The sequence below is a fragment of the Liolophura sinensis genome, chromosome 3, assembly GCF_032854445.1.
Source record: "Liolophura sinensis isolate JHLJ2023 chromosome 3, CUHK_Ljap_v2, whole genome shotgun sequence".
Taxonomy (NCBI): domain Eukaryota; kingdom Metazoa; phylum Mollusca; class Polyplacophora; order Chitonida; family Chitonidae; genus Liolophura; species Liolophura sinensis.
Genome location: NC_088297.1, coordinates 25,165,739 through 25,187,960, shown reverse-complemented (window position 1 = coordinate 25,187,960; position 22,222 = coordinate 25,165,739).

Genomic DNA, 22,222 nt, shown 5'->3' with positions numbered 1-22,222 from the left:
AGAATAAAACATTGAAAAAAGAATTTTTTTAATATAACCTGGTAGCTGTTTTCTCCTTGATGGTCATTTGGTTGTCTTGTACATATGTGTGTTAAGATTAGTGGATAAAGAATAATTGAATTTAACCGTTTAAGAAATGGCTGTTACATATCTTGCTAAAATATGTGGATGTTGGTGAAAATACAGAACATTTGCATTTGTGTTGGAAAACCATTGTTGTATTTTAGATGGCCTTGCTGTGAGCATTTAATTCCATTTTTGCCTCATGTTTTGGAAAGCACATCTCTACTAATAGAGCCAGACATTTTGACACCTGCTTTGACCGGTCTTTTCAAAGTCAAATTAGCTGTTCAGTGCACCCATTTATCATTTATTTTCAATATCATGTATTTATCATTTACACGTATGGGCTCTGTTAGGTTCCCCATAGCAAGTACTGCAAGTTTCTGTTGAAGATATTAGTATGTTTCGGTATATCCTTTCGTATTTCAGATTTTTGATAGAAAAGAATAAAACATTGAAAAAAGAATTTTTTTAATATAACCTGGTAGTTGTTTTCTCCTTCATGGTCATTTGGTTGTCTTGTACATATGTGTGTTAAGATTAGTGGATAAAGAATAATTGAATTTAACCGTTTAAGAAATGGCTGTTACATATCTTGCTAAAATATGTGGATGTTGGTGAAAATACAGAACATTTGCATTTGTGTTGGAAAACCATTGTTGTATTTTAGATGGCCTTGCTGTGAGCATTTAATTCCATTTTTGCCTCATGTTTTGGAAAGCACATCTCTACTAATAGAGCCAGACATTTTGACACCTGCTTTGACCGGTCTTTTCAAAGTCAAATTAGCTGTTCAGTGCACCCATTTATCATTTATTTTCAATATCATGTATTTATCATTTACACGTATGGGCTCTGTTAGGTTCCCCATAGCAAGTACTGCAAGTTTCTGTTGAAGATATTAGTATGTTTCGTTATATCCTTTCGTATTTCAGATTTTTGATAGAAAAGAATAAAACATTGAAAAAAGAATTTTTTTAATATAACCTGGTAGCTGTTTTCTCCTTGATGGTCATTTGGTTGTCTTGTACATATGTGTGTTAAGATTAGTGGATAAAGAATAATTGAATTTAACCGTTTAAGAAATGGCTGTTACATATCTTGCTAAAATATGTGGATGTTGGTGAAAATACAGAACATTTGCATTTGTGTTGGAAAACCATTGTTGTATTTTAGATGGCCTTGCTGTGAGCATTTAATTCCATTTTTGCCTCATGTTTTGGAAAGCACATCTCTACTAATAGAGCCAGACATTTTGACACCTGCTTTGACCGGTCTTTTCAAAGTCAAATTAGCTGTTCAGTGCACCCATTTATCATTTATTTTCAATATCATGTATTTATCATTTACACGTATGGGCTCTGTTAGGTTCCCCATAGCAAGTACTGCAAGTTTCTGTTGAAGATATTAGTATGTTTCGGTATATCCTTTCGTATTTCAGATTTTTGATAGAAAAGAATAAAACATTGAAAAAAGAATTTTTTTAATATAACCTGGTAGTTGTTTTCTCCTTGATGGTCATTTGGTTGTCTTGTATATATGTGTGTTAAGATTAGTGGATAAAGAATAATTGAATTTAACCGTTTAAGAAATGGCTGTTACATATCTTGCTAAAATATGTGGATGTTGGTGAAAATACAGAACATTTGCATTTGTGTTGGAAAACCATTGTTGTATTTTAGATGGCCTTGCTGTGAGCATTTAATTCCATTTTTGCCTCATGTTTTGGAAAGCACATCTCTACTAATAGAGCCAGACATTTTGACACCTGCTTTGACCGGTCTTTTCAAAGTCAAATTAGCTGTTCAGTGCACCCATTTATCATTTATTTTCAATATCATGTATTTATCATTTACACGTATGGGCTCTGTTAGGTTCCCCATAGCAAGTACTGCAAGTTTCTGTTGAAGATATTAGTATGTTTCGGTATATCCTTTCGTATTTCAGATTTTTGATAGAAAAGAATAAAACATTGAAAAAAGAATTTTTTTAATATAACCTGGTAGTTGTTTTCTCCTTCATGGTCATTTGGTTGTCTTGTATATATGTGTGTTAAGATTAGTGGATAAAGAATAATTGAATTTAAGCGTTTAAGAAATGGCTGTTACATATCTTGCTAAAATATGTGGATGTTGGTGAAAATACAGAACATTTGCATTTGTGTTGGAAAACCATTGTTGTATTTTAGATGGCCTTGCTGTGAGCATTTAATTCCATTTTTGCCTCATGTTTTGGAAAGCACATCTCTACTAATAGAGCCAGACATTTTGACACCTGCTTTGACCGGTCTTTTCAAAGTCAAATTAGCTGTTCAGTGCACCCATTTATCATTTATTTTCAATATCATGTATTTATCATTTACACGTATGGGCTCTGTTAGGTTCCCCATAGCAAGTACTGCAAGTTTCTGTTGAAGATATTAGTATGTTTCGGTATATCCTTTCGTATTTCAGATTTTTGATAGAAAAGAATAAAACATTGAAAAAAGAATTTTTTTAATATAACCTGGTAGTTGTTTTCTCCTTCATGGTCATTTGGTTGTCTTGTATATATGTGTGTTAAGATTAGTGGATAAAGAATAATTGAATTTAACCGTTTAAGAAGTGGCTGTTACATATCTTGCTAAAATATGTGGATGTTGGTGAAAATACAGAACATTTGCATTTGTGTTGGAAAACCATTGTTGTATTTTAGATGGCCTTGCTGTGAGCATTTAATTCCATTTTTGCCTCATGTTTTGGAAAGCACATCTCTACTAATAGAGCCAGACATTTTGACACCTGCTTTGACCAGTCTTTTCAAAGTCAAATTAGCTGTTCAGTGCACCCATTTATCATTTATTTTCAATATCATGTATTTATCATTTACACGTATGGGCTCTGTTAGGTTCCCCATAGCAAGTACTGCAAGTTTCTGTTGAAGATATTAGTATGTTTCGGTATATCCTTTCGTATTTCAGATTTTTGATAGAAAAGAATAAAACATTGAAAAAAGAATTTTTTTAATATAACCTGGTAGTTGTTTTCTCCTTCATGGTCATTTGGTTGTCTTGTATATATGTGTGTTAAGATTAGTGGATAAAGAATAATTGAATTTAACCGTTTAAGAAATGGCTGTTACATATCTTGCTAAAATATGTGGATGTTGGTGAAAATACAGAACATTTGCATTTGTGTTGGAAAACCATTGTTGTATTTTAGATGGCCTTGCTGTGAGCATTTAATTCCATTTTTGCCTCATGTTTTGGAAAGCACATCTCTACTAATAGAGCCAGACATTTTGACACCTGCTTTGACCGGTCTTTTCAAAGTCAAATTAGCTGTTCAGTGCACCCATTTATCATTTATTTTCAATATCATGTATTTATCATTTACACGTATGGGCTCTGTTAGGTTCCCCATAGCAAGTACTGCAAGTTTCTGTTGAAGATATTAGTATGTTTCGGTATATCCTTTCGTATTTCAGATTTTTGATAGAAAAGAATAAAACATTGAAAAAAGAATTTTTTTAATATAACCTGGTAGTTGTTTTCTCCTTCATGGTCATTTGGTTGTCTTGTACATATGTGTGTTAAGATTAGTGGATAAAGAATAATTGAATTTAACCGTTTAAGAAATGGCTGTTACATATCTTGCTAAAATATGTGGATGTTGGTGAAAATACAGAACATTTGCATTTGTGTTGGAAAACCATTGTTGTATTTTAGATGGCCTTGCTGTGAGCATTTAATTCCATTTTTGCCTCATGTTTTGGAAAACACATCTCTACTAATAGAGCCAGACATTTTGACACCTGCTTTGACCGGTCTTTTCAAAGTCAAATTAGCTGTTCAGTGCATCCATTTATCATTTATTTTCAACATCATGTATTTATCATTTACACGTATGGGCTCTGTTAGGTTCCCCATAGCAAGTACTGCAAGTTTCTGTTGAAGATATTAGTATGTTTCGGTATATCCTTTCGTATTTCAGATTTTTGATAGAAAAGAATAAAACATTGAAAAAAGAATTTTTTTAATATAACCTGGTAGTTGTTTTCTCCTTCATGGTCATTTGGTTGTCTTGTATATATGTGTGTTAAGATTAGTGGATAAAGAATAATTGAATTTAACCGTTTAAGAAGTGGCTGTTACATATCTTGCTAAAATATGTGGATGTTGGTGAAAATACAGAACATTTGCATTTGTGTTGGAAAACCATTGTTGTATTTTAGATGGCCTTGCTGTGAGCATTTAATTCCATTTTTGCCTCATGTTTTGGAAAACACATCTCTACTAATAGAGCCAGACATTTTGACACCTGCTTTGACCGGTCTTTTCAAAGTCAAATTAGCTGTTCAGTGCACCCATTTATCATTTATTTTCAATATCATGTATTTATCATTTACACGTATGGGCTCTGTTAGGTTCCCCATAGCAAGTACTGCAAGTTTCTGTTGAAGATATTAGTATGTTTCGGTATATCCTTTCGTATTTCAGATTTTTGATAGAAAAGAATAAAACATTGAAAAAAGAATTTTTTTAATATAACCTGGTAGTTGTTTTCTCCTTGATGGTCATTTGGTTGTCTTGTACATATGTGTGTTAAGATTAGTGGATAAAGAATAATTGAATTTAACCGTTTAAGAAATGGCTGTTACATATCTTGCTAAAATATGTGGATGTTGGTGAAAATACAGAACATTTGCATTTGTGTTGGAAAACCATTGTTGTATTTTAGATGGCCTTGCTGTGAGCATTTAATTCCATTTTTGCCTCATGTTTTGGAAAGCACATCTCTACTAATAGAGCCAGACATTTTGACACCTGCTTTGACCAGTCTTTTCAAAGTCAAATTAGCTGTTCAGTGCACCCATTTATCATTTATTTTCAATATCATGTATTTATCATTTACACGTATGGGCTCTGTTAGGTTCCCCATAGCAAGTACTGCAAGTTTCTGTTGAAGATATTAGTATGTTTCGTTATATCCTTTCGTATTTCAGATTTTTGATAGAAAAGAATAAAACATTGAAAAAAGAATTTTTTTAATATAACCTGGTAGTTGTTTTCTCCTTGATGGTCATTTGGTTGTCTTGTACATATGTGTGTTAAGATTAGTGGATAAAGAATAATTGAATTTAACCGTTTAAGAAATGGCTGTTACATATCTTGCTAAAATATGTGGATGTTGGTGAAAATACAGAACATTTGCATTTGTGTTGGAAAACCATTGTTGTATTTTAGATGGCCTTGCTGTGAGCATTTAATTCCATTTTTGCCTCATGTTTTGGAAAGCACATCTCTACTAATAGAGCCAGACATTTTGACACCTGCTTTGACCGGTCTTTTCAAAGTCAAATTAGCTGTTCAGTGCACCCATTTATCATTTATTTTCAATATCATGTATTTATCATTTACACGTATGGGCTCTGTTAGGTTCCCCATAGCAAGTACTGCAAGTTTCTGTTGAAGATATTAGTATGTTTCGGTATATCCTTTCGTATTTCAGATTTTTGATAGAAAAGAATAAAACATTGAAAAAAGAATTTTTTTAATATAACCTGGTAGTTTTCTCCTTCATGGTCATTTGGTTGTCTTGTACATATGTGTGTTAAGATTAGTGGATAAAGAATAATTGAATTTAACCGTTTAAGAAATGGCTGTTACATATCTTGCTAAAATATGTGGATGTTGGTGAAAATACAGAACATTTGCATTTGTGTTGGAAAACCATTGTTGTATTTTAGATGGCCTTGCTGTGAGCATTTAATTCCATTTTTGCCTCATGTTTTGGAAAGCACATCTCTACTAATAGAGCCAGACATTTTGACACCTGCTTTGACCGGTCTTTTCAAAGTCAAATTAGCTGTTCAGTGCACCCATTTATCATTTATTTTCAATATCATGTATTTATCATTTACACGTATGGGCTCTGTTAGGTTCCCCATAGCAAGTACTGCAAGTTTCTGTTGAAGATATTAGTATGTTTCGGTATATCCTTTCGTATTTCAGATTTTTGATAGAAAAGAATAAAACATTGAAAAAAGAATTTTTTTAATATAACCTGGTAGTTGTTTTCTCCTTCATGGTCATTTGGTTGTCTTGTATATATGTGTGTTAAGATTAGTGGATAAAGAATAATTGAATTTAACCATTTAAGAAATGGCTGTTACATATCTTGCTAAAATATGTGGATGTTGGTGAAAATACAGAACATTTGCATTTGTGTTGGAAAACCATTGTTGTATTTTAGATGGCCTTGCTGTGAGCATTTAATTCCATTTTTGCCTCATGTTTTGGAAAGCACATCTCTACTAATAGAGCCAGACATTTTGACACCTGCTTTGACCAGTCTTTTCAAAGTCAAATTAGCTGTTCAGTGCACCCATTTATCATTTATTTTCAATATCATGTATTTATCATTTACACGTATGGGCTCTGTTAGGTTCCCCATAGCAAGTACTGCAAGTTTCTGTTGAAGATATTAGTATGTTTTGGTATATCCTTTCGTATTTCAGACTTTTGATAGAAAAGAATAAAACATTGAAAAAAGAATTTTTTTAATATAACCTGGTAGTTGTTTTCTCCTTCATGGTCATTTGGTTGTCTTGTATATATGTGTGTTAAGATTAGTGGATAAAGAATAATTGAATTTAACCGTTTAAGAAATGGCTGTTACATATCTTGCTAAAATATGTGGATGTTGGTGAAAATACAGAACATTTGCATTTGTGTTGGAAAACCATTGTTGTATTTTAGATGGCCTTGCTGTGAGCATTTAATTCCATTTTTGCCTCATGTTTTGGAAAGCACATCTCTACTAATAGAGCCAGACATTTTGACACCTGCTTTGACCGGTCTTTTCAAAGTCAAATTAGCTGTTCAGTGCACCCATTTATCATTTATTTTCAACATCATGTATTTATCATTTACACGTATGGGCTCTGTTAGGTTCCCCATAGCAAGTACTGCAAGTTTCTGTTGAAGATATTAGTATGTTTCGGTATATCCTTTCGTATTTCAGATTTTTGATAGAAAAGAATAAAACATTGAAAAAAGAATTTTTTTAATATAACCTGGTAGTTGTTTTCTCCTTCATGGTCATTTGGTTGTCTTGTATATATGTGTGTTAAGATTAGTGGATAAAGAATAATTGAATTTAACCGTTTAAGAAGTGGCTGTTACATATCTTGCTAAAATATGTGGATGTTGGTGAAAATACAGAACATTTGCATTTGTGTTGGAAAACCATTGTTGTATTTTAGATGGCCTTGCTGTGAGCATTTAATTCCATTTTTGCCTCATGTTTTGGAAAACACATCTCTACTAATAGAGCCAGACATTTTGACACCTGCTTTGACCGGTCTTTTCAAAGTCAAATTAGCTGTTCAGTGCACCCATTTATCATTTATTTTCAATATCATGTATTTATCATTTACACGTATGGGCTCTGTTAGGTTCCCCATAGCAAGTACTGCAAGTTTCTGTTGAAGATATTAGTATGTTTCGGTATATCCTTTCGTATTTCAGATTTTTGATAGAAAAGAATAAAACATTGAAAAAAGAATTTTTTTAATATAACCTGGTAGTTTTCTCCTTGATGGTCATTTGGTTGTCTTGTACATATGTGTGTTAAGATTAGTGGATAAAGAATAATTGAATTTAACCGTTTAAGAAATGGCTGTTACATATCTTGCTAAAATATGTGGATGTTGGTGAAAATACAGAACATTTGCATTTGTGTTGGAAAACCATTGTTGTATTTTAGATGGCCTTGCTGTGAGCATTTAATTCCATTTTTGCCTCATGTTTTGGAAAGCACATCTCTACTAATAGAGCCAGACATTTTGACACCTGCTTTGACCAGTCTTTTCAAAGTCAAATTAGCTGTTCAGTGCACCCATTTATCATTTATTTTCAATATCATGTATTTATCATTTACACGTATGGGCTCTGTTAGGTTCCCCATAGCAAGTACTGCAAGTTTCTGTTGAAGATATTAGTATGTTTCGTTATATCCTTTCGTATTTCAGATTTTTGATAGAAAAGAATAAAACATTGAAAAAAGAATTTTTTTAATATAACCTGGTAGTTGTTTTCTCCTTGATGGTCATTTGGTTGTCTTGTACATATGTGTGTTAAGATTAGTGGATAAAGAATAATTGAATTTAACCGTTTAAGAAATGGCTGTTACATATCTTGCTAAAATATGTGGATGTTGGTGAAAATACAGAACATTTGCATTTGTGTTGGAAAACCATTGTTGTATTTTAGATGGCCTTGCTGTGAGCATTTAATTCCATTTTTGCCTCATGTTTTGGAAAGCACATCTCTACTAATAGAGCCAGACATTTTGACACCTGCTTTGACCGGTCTTTTCAAAGTCAAATTAGCTGTTCAGTGCACCCATTTATCATTTATTTTCAATATCATGTATTTATCATTTACACGTATGGGCTCTGTTAGGTTCCCCATAGCAAGTACTGCAAGTTTCTGTTGAAGATATTAGTATGTTTCGGTATATCCTTTCGTATTTCAGATTTTTGATAGAAAAGAATAAAACATTGAAAAAAGAATTTTTTTAATATAACCTGGTAGTTTTCTCCTTCATGGTCATTTGGTTGTCTTGTACATATGTGTGTTAAGATTAGTGGATAAAGAATAATTGAATTTAACCGTTTAAGAAATGGCTGTTACATATCTTGCTAAAATATGTGGATGTTGGTGAAAATACAGAACATTTGCATTTGTGTTGGAAAACCATTGTTGTATTTTAGATGGCCTTGCTGTGAGCATTTAATTCCATTTTTGCCTCATGTTTTGGAAAGCACATCTCTACTAATAGAGCCAGACATTTTGACACCTGCTTTGACCGGTCTTTTCAAAGTCAAATTAGCTGTTCAGTGCACCCATTTATCATTTATTTTCAATATCATGTATTTATCATTTACACGTATGGGCTCTGTTAGGTTCCCCATAGCAAGTACTGCAAGTTTCTGTTGAAGATATTAGTATGTTTCGGTATATCCTTTCGTATTTCAGATTTTTGATAGAAAAGAATAAAACATTGAAAAAAGAATTTTTTTAATATAACCTGGTAGTTGTTTTCTCCTTGATGGTCATTTGGTTGTCTTGTATATATGTGTGTTAAGATTAGTGGATAAAGAATAATTGAATTTAACCATTTAAGAAATGGCTGTTACATATCTTGCTAAAATATGTGGATGTTGGTGAAAATACAGAACATTTGCATTTGTGTTGGAAAACCATTGTTGTATTTTAGATGGCCTTGCTGTGAGCATTTAATTCCATTTTTGCCTCATGTTTTGGAAAGCACATCTCTACTAATACAGCCAGACATTTTGACACCTGCTTTGACCAGTCTTTTCAAAGTCAAATTAGCTGTTCAGTGCACCCATTTATCATTTATTTTCAATATCATGTATTTATCATTTACACGTATGGGCTCTGTTAGGTTCCCCATAGCAAGTACTGCAAGTTTCTGTTGAAGATATTAGTATGTTTTGGTATATCCTTTCGTATTTCAGACTTTTGATAGAAAAGAATAAAACATTGAAAAAAGAATTTTTTTAATATAACCTGGTAGTTGTTTTCTCCTTGATGGTCATTTGGTTGTCTTGTATATATGTGTGTTAAGATTAGTGGATAAAGAATAATTGAATTTAACCGTTTAAGAAATGGCTGTTACATATCTTGCTAAAATATGTGGATGTTGGTGAAAATACAGAACATTTGCATTTGTGTTGGAAAACCATTGTTGTATTTTAGATGGCCTTGCTGTGAGCATTTAATTCCATTTTTGCCTCATGTTTTGGAAAGCACATCTCTACTAATAGAGCCAGACATTTTGACACCTGCTTTGACCGGTCTTTTCAAAGTCAAATTAGCTGTTCAGTGCACCCATTTATCATTTATTTTCAATATCATGTATTTATCATTTACACGTATGGGCTCTGTTAGGTTCCCCATAGCAAGTACTGCAAGTTTCTGTTGAAGATATTAGTATGTTTCGGTATATCCTTTCGTATTTCAGATTTTTGATAGAAAAGAATAAAACATTGAAAAAAGAATTTTTTTAATATAACCTGGTAGTTGTTTTCTCCTTGATGGTCATTTGGTTGTCTTGTACATATGTGTGTTAAGATTAGTGGATAAAGAATAATTGAATTTAACCGTTTAAGAAATGGCTGTTACATATCTTGCTAAAATATGTGGATGTTGGTGAAAATACAGAACATTTGCATTTGTGTTGGAAAACCATTGTTGTATTTTAGATGGCCTTGCTGTGAGCATTTAATTCCATTTTTGCCTCATGTTTTGGAAAGCACATCTCTACTAATAGAGCCAGACATTTTGACACCTGCTTTGACCGGTCTTTTCAAAGTCAAATTAGCTGTTCAGTGCACCCATTTATCATTTATTTTCAATATCATGTATTTATCATTTACACGTATGGGCTCTGTTAGGTTCCCCATAGCAAGTACTGCAAGTTTCTGTTGAAGATATTAGTATGTTTCGGTATATCCTTTCGTATTTCAGATTTTTGATAGAAAAGAATAAAACATTGAAAAAAGAATTTTTTTAATATAACCTGGTAGTTGTTTTCTCCTTGATGGTCATTTGGTTGTCTTGTACATATGTGTGTTAAGATTAGTGGATAAAGAATAATTGAATTTAACCGTTTAAGAAATGGCTGTTACATATCTTGCTAAAATATGTGGATGTTGGTGAAAATACAGAACATTTGCATTTGTGTTGGAAAACCATTGTTGTATTTTAGATGGCCTTGCTGTGAGCATTTAATTCCATTTTTGCCTCATGTTTTGGAAAGCACATCTCTACTAATAGAGCCAGACATTTTGACACCTGCTTTGACCGGTCTTTTCAAAGTCAAATTAGCTGTTCAGTGCACCCATTTATCATTTATTTTCAATATCATGTATTTATCATTTACACGTATGGGCTCTGTTAGGTTCCCCATAGCAAGTACTGCAAGTTTCTGTTGAAGATATTAGTATGTTTCGGTATATCCTTTCGTATTTCAGATTTTTGATAGAAAAGAATAAAACATTGAAAAAAGAATTTTTTTAATATAACCTGGTAGTTGTTTTCTCCTTCATGGTCATTTGGTTGTCTTGTACATATGTGTGTTAAGATTAGTGGATAAAGAATAATTGAATTTAACCGTTTAAGAAATGGCTGTTACATATCTTGCTAAAATATGTGGATGTTGGTGAAAATACAGAACATTTGCATTTGTGTTGGAAAACCATTGTTGTATTTTAGATGGCCTTGCTGTGAGCATTTAATTCCATTTTTGCCTCATGTTTTGGAAAGCACATCTCTACTAATAGAGCCAGACATTTTGACACCTGCTTTGACCGGTCTTTTCAAAGTCAAATTAGCTGTTCAGTGCACCCATTTATCATTTATTTTCAATATCATGTATTTATCATTTACACGTATGGGCTCTGTTAGGTTCCCCATAGCAAGTACTGCAAGTTTCTGTTGAAGATATTAGTATGTTTCGGTATATCCTTTCGTATTTCAGATTTTTGATAGAAAAGAATAAAACATTGAAAAAAGAATTTTTTTAATATAACCTGGTAGTTGTTTTCTCCTTCATGGTCATTTGGTTGTCTTGTATATATGTGTGTTAAGATTAGTGGATAAAGAATAATTGAATTTAACCATTTAAGAAATGGCTGTTACATATCTTGCTAAAATATGTGGATGTTGGTGAAAATACAGAACATTTGCATTTGTGTTGGAAAACCATTGTTGTATTTTAGATGGCCTTGCTGTGAGCATTTAATTCCATTTTTGCCTCATGTTTTGGAAAGCACATCTCTACTAATAGAGCCAGACATTTTGACACCTGCTTTGACCAGTCTTTTCAAAGTCAAATTAGCTGTTCAGTGCACCCATTTATCATTTATTTTCAATATCATGTATTTATCATTTACACGTATGGGCTCTGTTAGGTTCCCCATAGCAAGTACTGCAAGTTTCTGTTGAAGATATTAGTATGTTTTGGTATATCCTTTCGTATTTCAGACTTTTGATAGAAAAGAATAAAACATTGAAAAAAGAATTTTTTTAATATAACCTGGTAGTTGTTTTCTCCTTGATGGTCATTTGGTTGTCTTGTATATATGTGTGTTAAGATTAGTGGATAAAGAATAATTGAATTTAACCGTTTAAGAAATGGCTGTTACATATCTTGCTAAAATATGTGGATGTTGGTGAAAATACAGAACATTTGCATTTGTGTTGGAAAACCATTGTTGTATTTTAGATGGCCTTGCTGTGAGCATTTAATTCCATTTTTGCCTCATGTTTTGGAAAGCACATCTCTACTAATAGAGCCAGACATTTTGACACCTGCTTTGACCGGTCTTTTCAAAGTCAAATTAGCTGTTCAGTGCACCCATTTATCATTTATTTTCAATATCATGTATTTATCATTTACACGTATGGGCTCTGTTAGGTTCCCCATAGCAAGTACTGCAAGTTTCTGTTGAAGATATTAGTATGTTTCGGTATATCCTTTCGTATTTCAGATTTTTGATAGAAAAGAATAAAACATTGAAAAAAGAATTTTTTTAATATAACCTGGTAGTTGTTTTCTCCTTGATGGTCATTTGGTTGTCTTGTATATATGTGTGTTAAGATTAGTGGATAAAGAATAATTGAATTTAACCGTTTAAGAAATGGCTGTTACATATCTTGCTAAAATATGTGGATGTTGGTGAAAATACAGAACATTTGCATTTGTGTTGGAAAACCATTGTTGTATTTTAGATGGCCTTGCTGTGAGCATTTAATTCCATTTTTGCCTCATGTTTTGGAAAGCACATCTCTACTAATAGAGCCAGACATTTTGACACCTGCTTTGACCGGTCTTTTCAAAGTCAAATTAGCTGTTCAGTGCACCCATTTATCATTTATTTTCAATATCATGTATTTATCATTTACACGTATGGGCTCTGTTAGGTTCCCCATAGCAAGTACTGCAAGTTTCTGTTGAAGATATTAGTATGTTTCGGTATATCCTTTCGTATTTCAGATTTTTGATAGAAAAGAATAAAACATTGAAAAAAGAATTTTTTTAATATAACCTGGTAGTTGTTTTCTCCTTCATGGTCATTTGGTTGTCTTGTACATATGTGTGTTAAGATTAGTGGATAAAGAATAATTGAATTTAACCGTTTAAGAAATGGCTGTTACATATCTTGCTAAAATATGTGGATGTTGGTGAAAATACAGAACATTTGCATTTGTGTTGGAAAACCATTGTTGTATTTTAGATGGCCTTGCTGTGAGCATTTAATTCCATTTTTGCCTCATGTTTTGGAAAACACATCTCTACTAATAGAGCCAGACATTTTGACACCTGCTTTGACCGGTCTTTTCAAAGTCAAATTAGCTGTTCAGTGCATCCATTTATCATTTATTTTCAACATCATGTATTTATCATTTACACGTATGGGCTCTGTTAGGTTCCCCATAGCAAGTACTGCAAGTTTCTGTTGAAGATATTAGTATGTTTCGGTATATCCTTTCGTATTTCAGATTTTTGATAGAAAAGAATAAAACATTGAAAAAAGAATTTTTTTAATATAACCTGGTAGTTGTTTTCTCCTTCATGGTCATTTGGTTGTCTTGTATATATGTGTGTTAAGATTAGTGGATAAAGAATAATTGAATTTAACCGTTTAAGAAGTGGCTGTTACATATCTTGCTAAAATATGTGGATGTTGGTGAAAATACAGAACATTTGCATTTGTGTTGGAAAACCATTGTTGTATTTTAGATGGCCTTGCTGTGAGCATTTAATTCCATTTTTGCCTCATGTTTTGGAAAACACATCTCTACTAATAGAGCCAGACATTTTGACACCTGCTTTGACCGGTCTTTTCAAAGTCAAATTAGCTGTTCAGTGCACCCATTTATCATTTATTTTCAATATCATGTATTTATCATTTACACGTATGGGCTCTGTTAGGTTCCCCATAGCAAGTACTGCAAGTTTCTGTTGAAGATATTAGTATGTTTCGGTATATCCTTTCGTATTTCAGATTTTTGATAGAAAAGAATAAAACATTGAAAAAAGAATTTTTTTAATATAACCTGGTAGTTGTTTTCTCCTTGATGGTCATTTGGTTGTCTTGTATATATGTGTGTTAAGATTAGTGGATAAAGAATAATTGAATTTAACCGTTTAAGAAATGGCTGTTACATATCTTGCTAAAATATGTGGATGTTGGTGAAAATACAGAACATTTGCATTTGTGTTGGAAAACCATTGTTGTATTTTAGATGGCCTTGCTGTGAGCATTTAATTCCATTTTTGCCTCATGTTTTGGAAAGCACATCTCTACTAATAGAGCCAGACATTTTGACACCTGCTTTGACCAGTCTTTTCAAAGTCAAATTAGCTGTTCAGTGCACCCATTTATCATTTATTTTCAATATCATGTATTTATCATTTACACGTATGGGCTCTGTTAGGTTCCCCATAGCAAGTACTGCAAGTTTCTGTTGAAGATATTAGTATGTTTCGTTATATCCTTTCGTATTTCAGATTTTTGATAGAAAAGAATAAAACATTGAAAAAAGAATTTTTTTAATATAACCTGGTAGCTGTTTTCTCCTTGATGGTCATTTGGTTGTCTTGTACATATGTGTGTTAAGATTAGTGGATAAACAATAATTGAATTTAACCGTTTAAGAAATGGCTGTTACATATCTTGCTAAAATATGTGGATGTTGGTGAAAATACAGAACATTTGCATTTGTGTTGGAAAACCATTGTTGTATTTTAGATGGCCTTGCTGTGAGCATTTAATTCCATTTTTGCCTCATGTTTTGGAAAGCACATCTCTACTAATAGAGCCAGACATTTTGACACCTGCTTTGACCGGTCTTTTCAAAGTCAAATTAGCTGTTCAGTGCACCCATTTATCATTTATTTTCAATATCATGTATTTATCATTTACACGTATGGGCTCTGTTAGGTTCCCCATAGCAAGTACTGCAAGTTTCTGTTGAAGATATTAGTATGTTTCGGTATATCCTTTCGTATTTCAGATTTTTGATAGAAAAGAATAAAACATTGAAAAAAGAATTTTTTTAATATAACCTGGTAGTTGTTTTCTCCTTGATGGTCATTTGGTTGTCTTGTACATATGTGTGTTAAGATTAGTGGATAAAGAATAATTGAATTTAACCGTTTAAGAAATGGCTGTTACATATCTTGCTAAAATATGTGGATGTTGGTGAAAATACAGAACATTTGCATTTGTGTTGGAAAACCATTGTTGTATTTTAGATGGCCTTGCTGTGAGCATTTAATTCCATTTTTGCCTCATGTTTTGGAAAGCACATCTCTACTAATAGAGCCAGACATTTTGACACCTGCTTTGACCGGTCTTTTCAAAGTCAAATTAGCTGTTCAGTGCACCCATTTATCATTTATTTTCAATATCATGTATTTATCATTTACACGTATGGGCTCTGTTAGGTTCCCCATAGCAAGTACTGCAAGTTTCTGTTGAAGATATTAGTATGTTTCGGTATATCCTTTCGTATTTCAGATTTTTGATAGAAAAGAATAAAACATTGAAAAAAGAATTTTTTTAATATAACCTGGTAGCTGTTTTCTCCTTGATGGTCATTTGGTTGTCTTGTACATATGTGTGTTAAGATTAGTGGATAAAGAATAATTGAATTTAACCGTTTAAGAAATGGCTGTTACATATCTTGCTAAAATATGTGGATGTTGGTGAAAATACAGAACATTTGCATTTGTGTTGGAAAACCATTGTTGTATTTTAGATGGCCTTGCTGTGAGCATTTAATTCCATTTTTGCCTCATGTTTTGGAAAGCACATCTCTACTAATAGAGCCAGACATTTTGACACCTGCTTTGACCGGTCTTTTCAAAGTCAAATTAGCTGTTCAGTGCACCCATTTATCATTTATTTTCAATATCATGTATTTATCATTTACACGTATGGGCTCTGTTAGGTTCCCCATAGCAAGTACTGCAAGTTTCTGTTGAAGATATTAGTATGTTTCGGTATATCCTTTCGTATTTCAGATTTTTGATAGAAAAGAATAAAACATTGAAAAAAGAATTTTTTTAATATAACCTGGTAGTTGTTTTCTCCTTGATGGTCATTTGGTTGTCTTGTACATATGTGTGTTAAGATTAGTGGATAAAGAATAATTGAATTTAACCGTTTAAGAAATGGCTGTTACATATCTTGCTAAAATATGTGGATGTTGGTGAAAATACAGAACATTTGCATTTGTGTTGGAAAACCATTGTTGTATTTTAGATGGCCTTGCTGTGAGCATTTAATTCCATTTTTGCCTCATGTTTTGGAAAGCACATCTCTACTAATAGAGCCAGACATTTTGACACCTGCTTTGACCGGTCTTTTCAAAGTCAAATTAGCTGTTCAGTGCACCCATTTATCATTTATTTTCAATATCATGTATTTATCATTTACACGTATGGGCTCTGTTAGGTTCCCCATAGCAAGTACTGCAAGTTTCTGTTGAAGATATTAGTATGTTTCGGTATATCCTTTCGTATTTCAGATTTTTGATAGAAAAGAATAAAACATTGAAAAAAGAATTTTTTTAATATAACCTGGTAGTTGTTTTCTCCTTGATGGTCATTTGGTTGTCTTGTATATATGTGTGTTAAGATTAGTGGATAAAGAATAATTGAATTTAACCGTTTAAGAAATGGCTGTTACATATCTTGCTAAAATATGTGGATGTTGGTGAAAATATAGATGCTGAAAATATGTGCGAAATACCATTACATTGATCTCCTCCAAGTTTATAAGCTTCGAGATTTTCTGATGCAAGTTTTTTCTCTTTTTTTTTCCCCTATACTCTACTGTACTCTATTCCACTACACCGCCTGTATATAGTATATAGTAGAGTAGAGTATAGTAGAGTCTCCAGTGTACGTGCATGTTTGGGTGTGGTGTCGATCCATCCATCCCTACCACAACCAGCAGGTAGACAGACAGGCAGATCACCCCCACCAAAAAAAAAAAAATCCCACCGACAGGCTCTACGGTTCATAACACCGACCCTCTGCCTGCAGCAGTGAGCCTCCCTGGGCGAACAGTGTTGCAAAGACACACTGAGCGATCCTACCCGCCAGCCGATCCGCAGTCAGGCCAACAATGTTGTCAGCTGTGCTTTGTTTTGACACGTGGTTTTTTGTTTGGACACGTGGTTTTTGATCGGCTGCGCCTTGTATACATTGTATACATTGTTACCAGCCAGCCAGCCGGCGCGTCAATACTTAATGCTAGTATACACACATATGCCCCGCGTCGTGGAAAAAACCCACCAAACTCCCCATCGAAGGGGTGACGTCACACCTACCAGCCCTTTGGGCTGGGTTCATTTTTCCCCGTCTCTCCACGGATAGGTCCGTTTTGCGGGCCCCCCATTGGGTAGTTTTGGGGCAAATCCGGCTCACCCATTGGTCCGTTTTGGCGCCAGGGAGCTCTTTTCGAGCTGCGACACACCATCTACAGGTGATGGAAAACACATTTGTCACAAGTGCTTACATAACAGTAAACAGCTCAGCTGTGAATAGTAATTTTCAGCAATGAAATGCAGCATGTCTTATTGCATATGATCCAGTAAAGAAGTTTTTTTATACTTTTTTTCATATACTGTTATACTATACGCTAGTCTACTACACGCTAGTCTATACACATAGGCCCCGCGGCGTGGAAAAAACCAACCCAACTGCCCCAGCGAAGTGTGGAAGGGTGTGACGTCACCACCACATCACAAAAAAAACACCTCCCCAAAACCACAAAAACCGCCTCCCCAAAACGGAACCAAACGTACATTCCCAACTACTCTCGCCACCACAAGTTGTGCGTGTGTTCCGTTTATTTCCCACGTCACATTAAGCTTGTCGAGTGTCATGTCAAATATCCGTTTTTAAGCTGCAGACAAAGCTGTAGCAGAATTTAGCACACCGCGAATCCATACTTGCAAACTAGGCCTATCAGCAGGCGAAATAAAGATATCAAATTCCGATCAAAACGACACCCACACACGTGCGTTTGCACCTCTGCAGCTGAACATTTCATGTTCATTCTGGCGTAATTCGAACGACTGTCAACTTCCGCCCATATTTCGTAAACATTAATACTTCGAGTCCCCGCAGAAAATTTTAGTCATACTGATTGGTTTTATCTATATTTAGATACAAGCAACTTACAATCAAAGGACTCGAAATTTCCACGTGTCAGCCCATCGGCCATGCGGTTTTTGCAGGCAAAAGGCAGAACAATAATCTGATCTGGCGCTGTCAACACGTAAATCACGTTTGGGCACAACTATATACACGAAATCATGGCACATGCTGGACTAGCAGAGTGCTACTGAGGTAAAGTAAATCGTGGTAGTTTTCGGAAACCTCGCGTGGAGTTCGTTTTCTGTGTTTAATGGAGGTTCTCGATATGCAAGGGTGGGAAAAGAAACTCCTGCAATGAAACGGTTCCGAGTGTAAAGAAACACAATGTGCGTGTAGACGGACACAATAAATTGGTAAAATGCATTAGTACATATATTCGTTGCATAATGAGGGCTCTAAGCAGATAACCGTTCACCTGATAGCGGTGTGAAGTGACTAACACTAATCGCTCTCTTCTGTCCTCTTGCCACCAACTCGGATCGTGTGAAAGTAAACAACAGTAACTCAGGTGCAAAACTTGAGGTCATTTAGCGTACCTCCACCCATAATCCCCTTACGTAAGTGAAAAAATTGCGAGTACAGATTTACATACGAAATCAATTGACAGCCAGCCTCACTGACCAAACGTCTTAACAAGAACAATATTTTGACCGTTGGGGTTGTGTTCAAATCCAACACTTATCACCTTGGCTCCAGATTTACCCGAACTCTTCAACCTTTTAAACAGCCTCTGCAGCCCTTATGTTGCAAGATTAAGAAAGAACTATCAGGTGTAGAGAAATAATGTGCAGTGTTTTATGAAGCTTGCATCTTTAGTGACAAATCATTTTCAGCATCATTTTCATCATAATTCTCTGAATAAATTCCATTGAATAAAGTGCTTTAGAAGTAGAAAGAGTTGAATATTTAACAGTACATTTAGGGGCGGGCAAACTGGTCAGGTGCTGTTGCTTCCCTGAGATCTGCCCTGTTCCATCTGTATATCTGTAAACCATGCTTCAAGTGACTTAGACACAGTTCCATGCACGGGGGCTTTCTGCTCATAGATGCGTGTGTTGAGAGACCAATGTTACTGAGAGCTCCTGTAGGTACAGGTTCTGTAGTGTGGTAGAAAACATTATCATTACAAATGTGCTTGTTTGTTTTTTGTTTTCTTTTTGAAGGCAGATACCCTAACCATTACACTACCCAAGCGGTTGCAGTTTTACAAATAGAAACAAGGTGGACAATAATTTGAACTTGAGCTCACTGTGACTGGGAGCCAGATGATGATGTACGAGGATCCAGTTTATGTTAAACGGTTGGTCTGGTACCTGAACAGATGCCTCCTTCCCATGGTACCTGAACAGATGCCTCCTTCCCATGGTAACTGAACAGATGCCTCCCAACCCATGCTACCTGAACAGATGTCCTCCACCCATGGTACCTGAACAGATGTCCTCCACCCATGGTACCTGAACTGATGCCCCCCAACCCATGGTACCTGAACAGATGTCCTCCACCCATGGTACCTGAACAGATGCCCCCCAACCCATGGTACCTGAACAGATGCCTCCTTCTTATGGTACCTGAACAGATGTCCTCCACCCATGGTACCTGAACAGATGCTCTCCACCCATGGTACCTGAACAGATGCCCTCCTCCCATGGTACCTGAACAGATGTCCTCCATCCATGGTACCTGAACAGATGTCCTCCACCCATGGTACCTGAACAGATGTCCTCCATCCATGGTACCTGAACAGATGTTCTCCATCCATGGTACCTGAACAGATGCCTCCTTCCAATGGTACCTGAACGGATGTTCTCCATCCATGATACCTGAACAGATGCCTCCCAACCCATGCTACCTGAACAGATGTTCTCCATCCATGGTACCTGAACAGATGTCCTTCATCCATGGTACCTGAACGGATGTTTCCATCCATGATACCTGAACAGATGCCTCCCAACCCATGCTACCTGAACAGATGTTCTCCATCCATGGTACCTGAACAGATGTCCTTCATCCATGGTACCTGAACAGATGCTCTCCATCCATGGTACCTGAACAGATGCCCTCCTCCCATGGTACCTGAACAGATGCCTACTTCTTATGGTACCTGAACATATGTCCTCCACCCATGGTACCTGAACAGATGCCCTCCATCCATGGTACCTGAACAGATGTCCTCCACCCATGGTACCTGAACAGATGTCCTCCATCCATGGTACCTGAACAGATGTTCTCCATCCTTGGTACCTGAACAGATGCCTCCTTCCAATGGTACCTGAACGAATGTTCTCCATCCATGATACCTGAACAGATGCCTCCCAACCCATGCTACCTGAACAGATGTTCTCCATCCATGGTACCTGAACAGATGCCTCCTTCCAATGGTACCTGAACGGATGTTCTCCATCCATGATACCTGAACAGATGCCTCCCAACCCATGCTACCTGAACAGATGTTTTCCATCCATGGTACCTGAACAGATGTCCTTCATCCATGGTACCTGAACAGATGCCTCCTTCTTATGGTACCTGAACATATGTCCTCCACCCATGGTACCTGAACAGATGTCTTCCACCCATGGTACCTGAACAGATGTCCTCCACCCATGGTACCTGAACAGATGTCCTCCATCCATGGTACCTGAACAGATGCTCTCCACCCATGGTACCTGAACAGATGTCCTCCACCCATGGTACCTGAACAGATGTCCTCCACCCATGGTACCTGAACTGATGCCCCCCAACCCATGGTACCTGAACAGATGTCCTCCACCCATGGTACCTGAACAGATGCCCCCCAACCCATGGTACCTGAACAGATGCCTCCTTCTTATGGTACCTGAACAGATGTCCTCCACCCATGGTACCTGAACAGATGCTCTCCACCCATGGTACCTGAACAGATGCCCTCCTCCCATGGTACCTGAACAGATGTCCTCCATCCATGGTACCTGAACAGATGCCCCCTAACCCATGGTACCTGAACAGATGCCTCCTACCCATGGTACCTGAACAGATGTCCTCCACCCATGGTACCTGAACAGATGTCCTCCATCCATGCTACTTGAACAGATGCCCCCCAACCCATGGTACCTGAACAGATGTCCTCCATCCATGGTACCTGAACAGATGCCCCCCAACCCATGGTACCTGAACAGATGTCCTCCACCCATGGTACCTGAACAGATGCCCTCCATCCATGGTACCTGAACAGATGCTCTCCACCCATGGTACCTGAACAGATGTCCTCCATCCATGGTACCTGAACAGATGCTCTCCACCCATGGTACCTGAACAGATGCCCTCCTCTCATAGTACCTGAACAGATGTCCTCCACCCATGGTACCTGAACAGATGCCCCCCCAACCCATGGTACCTGAACAGATGTCCTCCATCCATAGTACCTGAACAGATGCCCCCCAACCCATGGTACCTGAACAGATGCCTCCTACCCATAGTACCTGAACAGATGTCCTCCACCCATGGTACCTGAACAGATGTTCTCCACCCATGGTACCTGAACAGATGTCCTCCACCCATGGTACCTGAACAGATGCCCCCCACCCATGCTACCTGAACAGATGCCCCCTACCCGTGGTACCTGAACAGATGCCCACTACCCATGAGTCTGACCTCCCACATACATGATTACATTAAACAATCTTCCGGTTTGAACTTGAGTTACAGACAGTTCCAAATTGTGTATACCAATCTGAAGATCATTTTCGCTATTCACTGAGTTACTGCATAACCCCAGACTTCCTGCATAACCCCAGACTTCCTGCATAACCCCAGGCTATCTGACAATCAGAAATATTATAATAAAATTGATCTATTGCTAGTAGCACGTTTCTCTTCATACTCAAATCAAACAAAGCTGGCTGCCACCAAAATTAAACCCTGACATTTGGTCA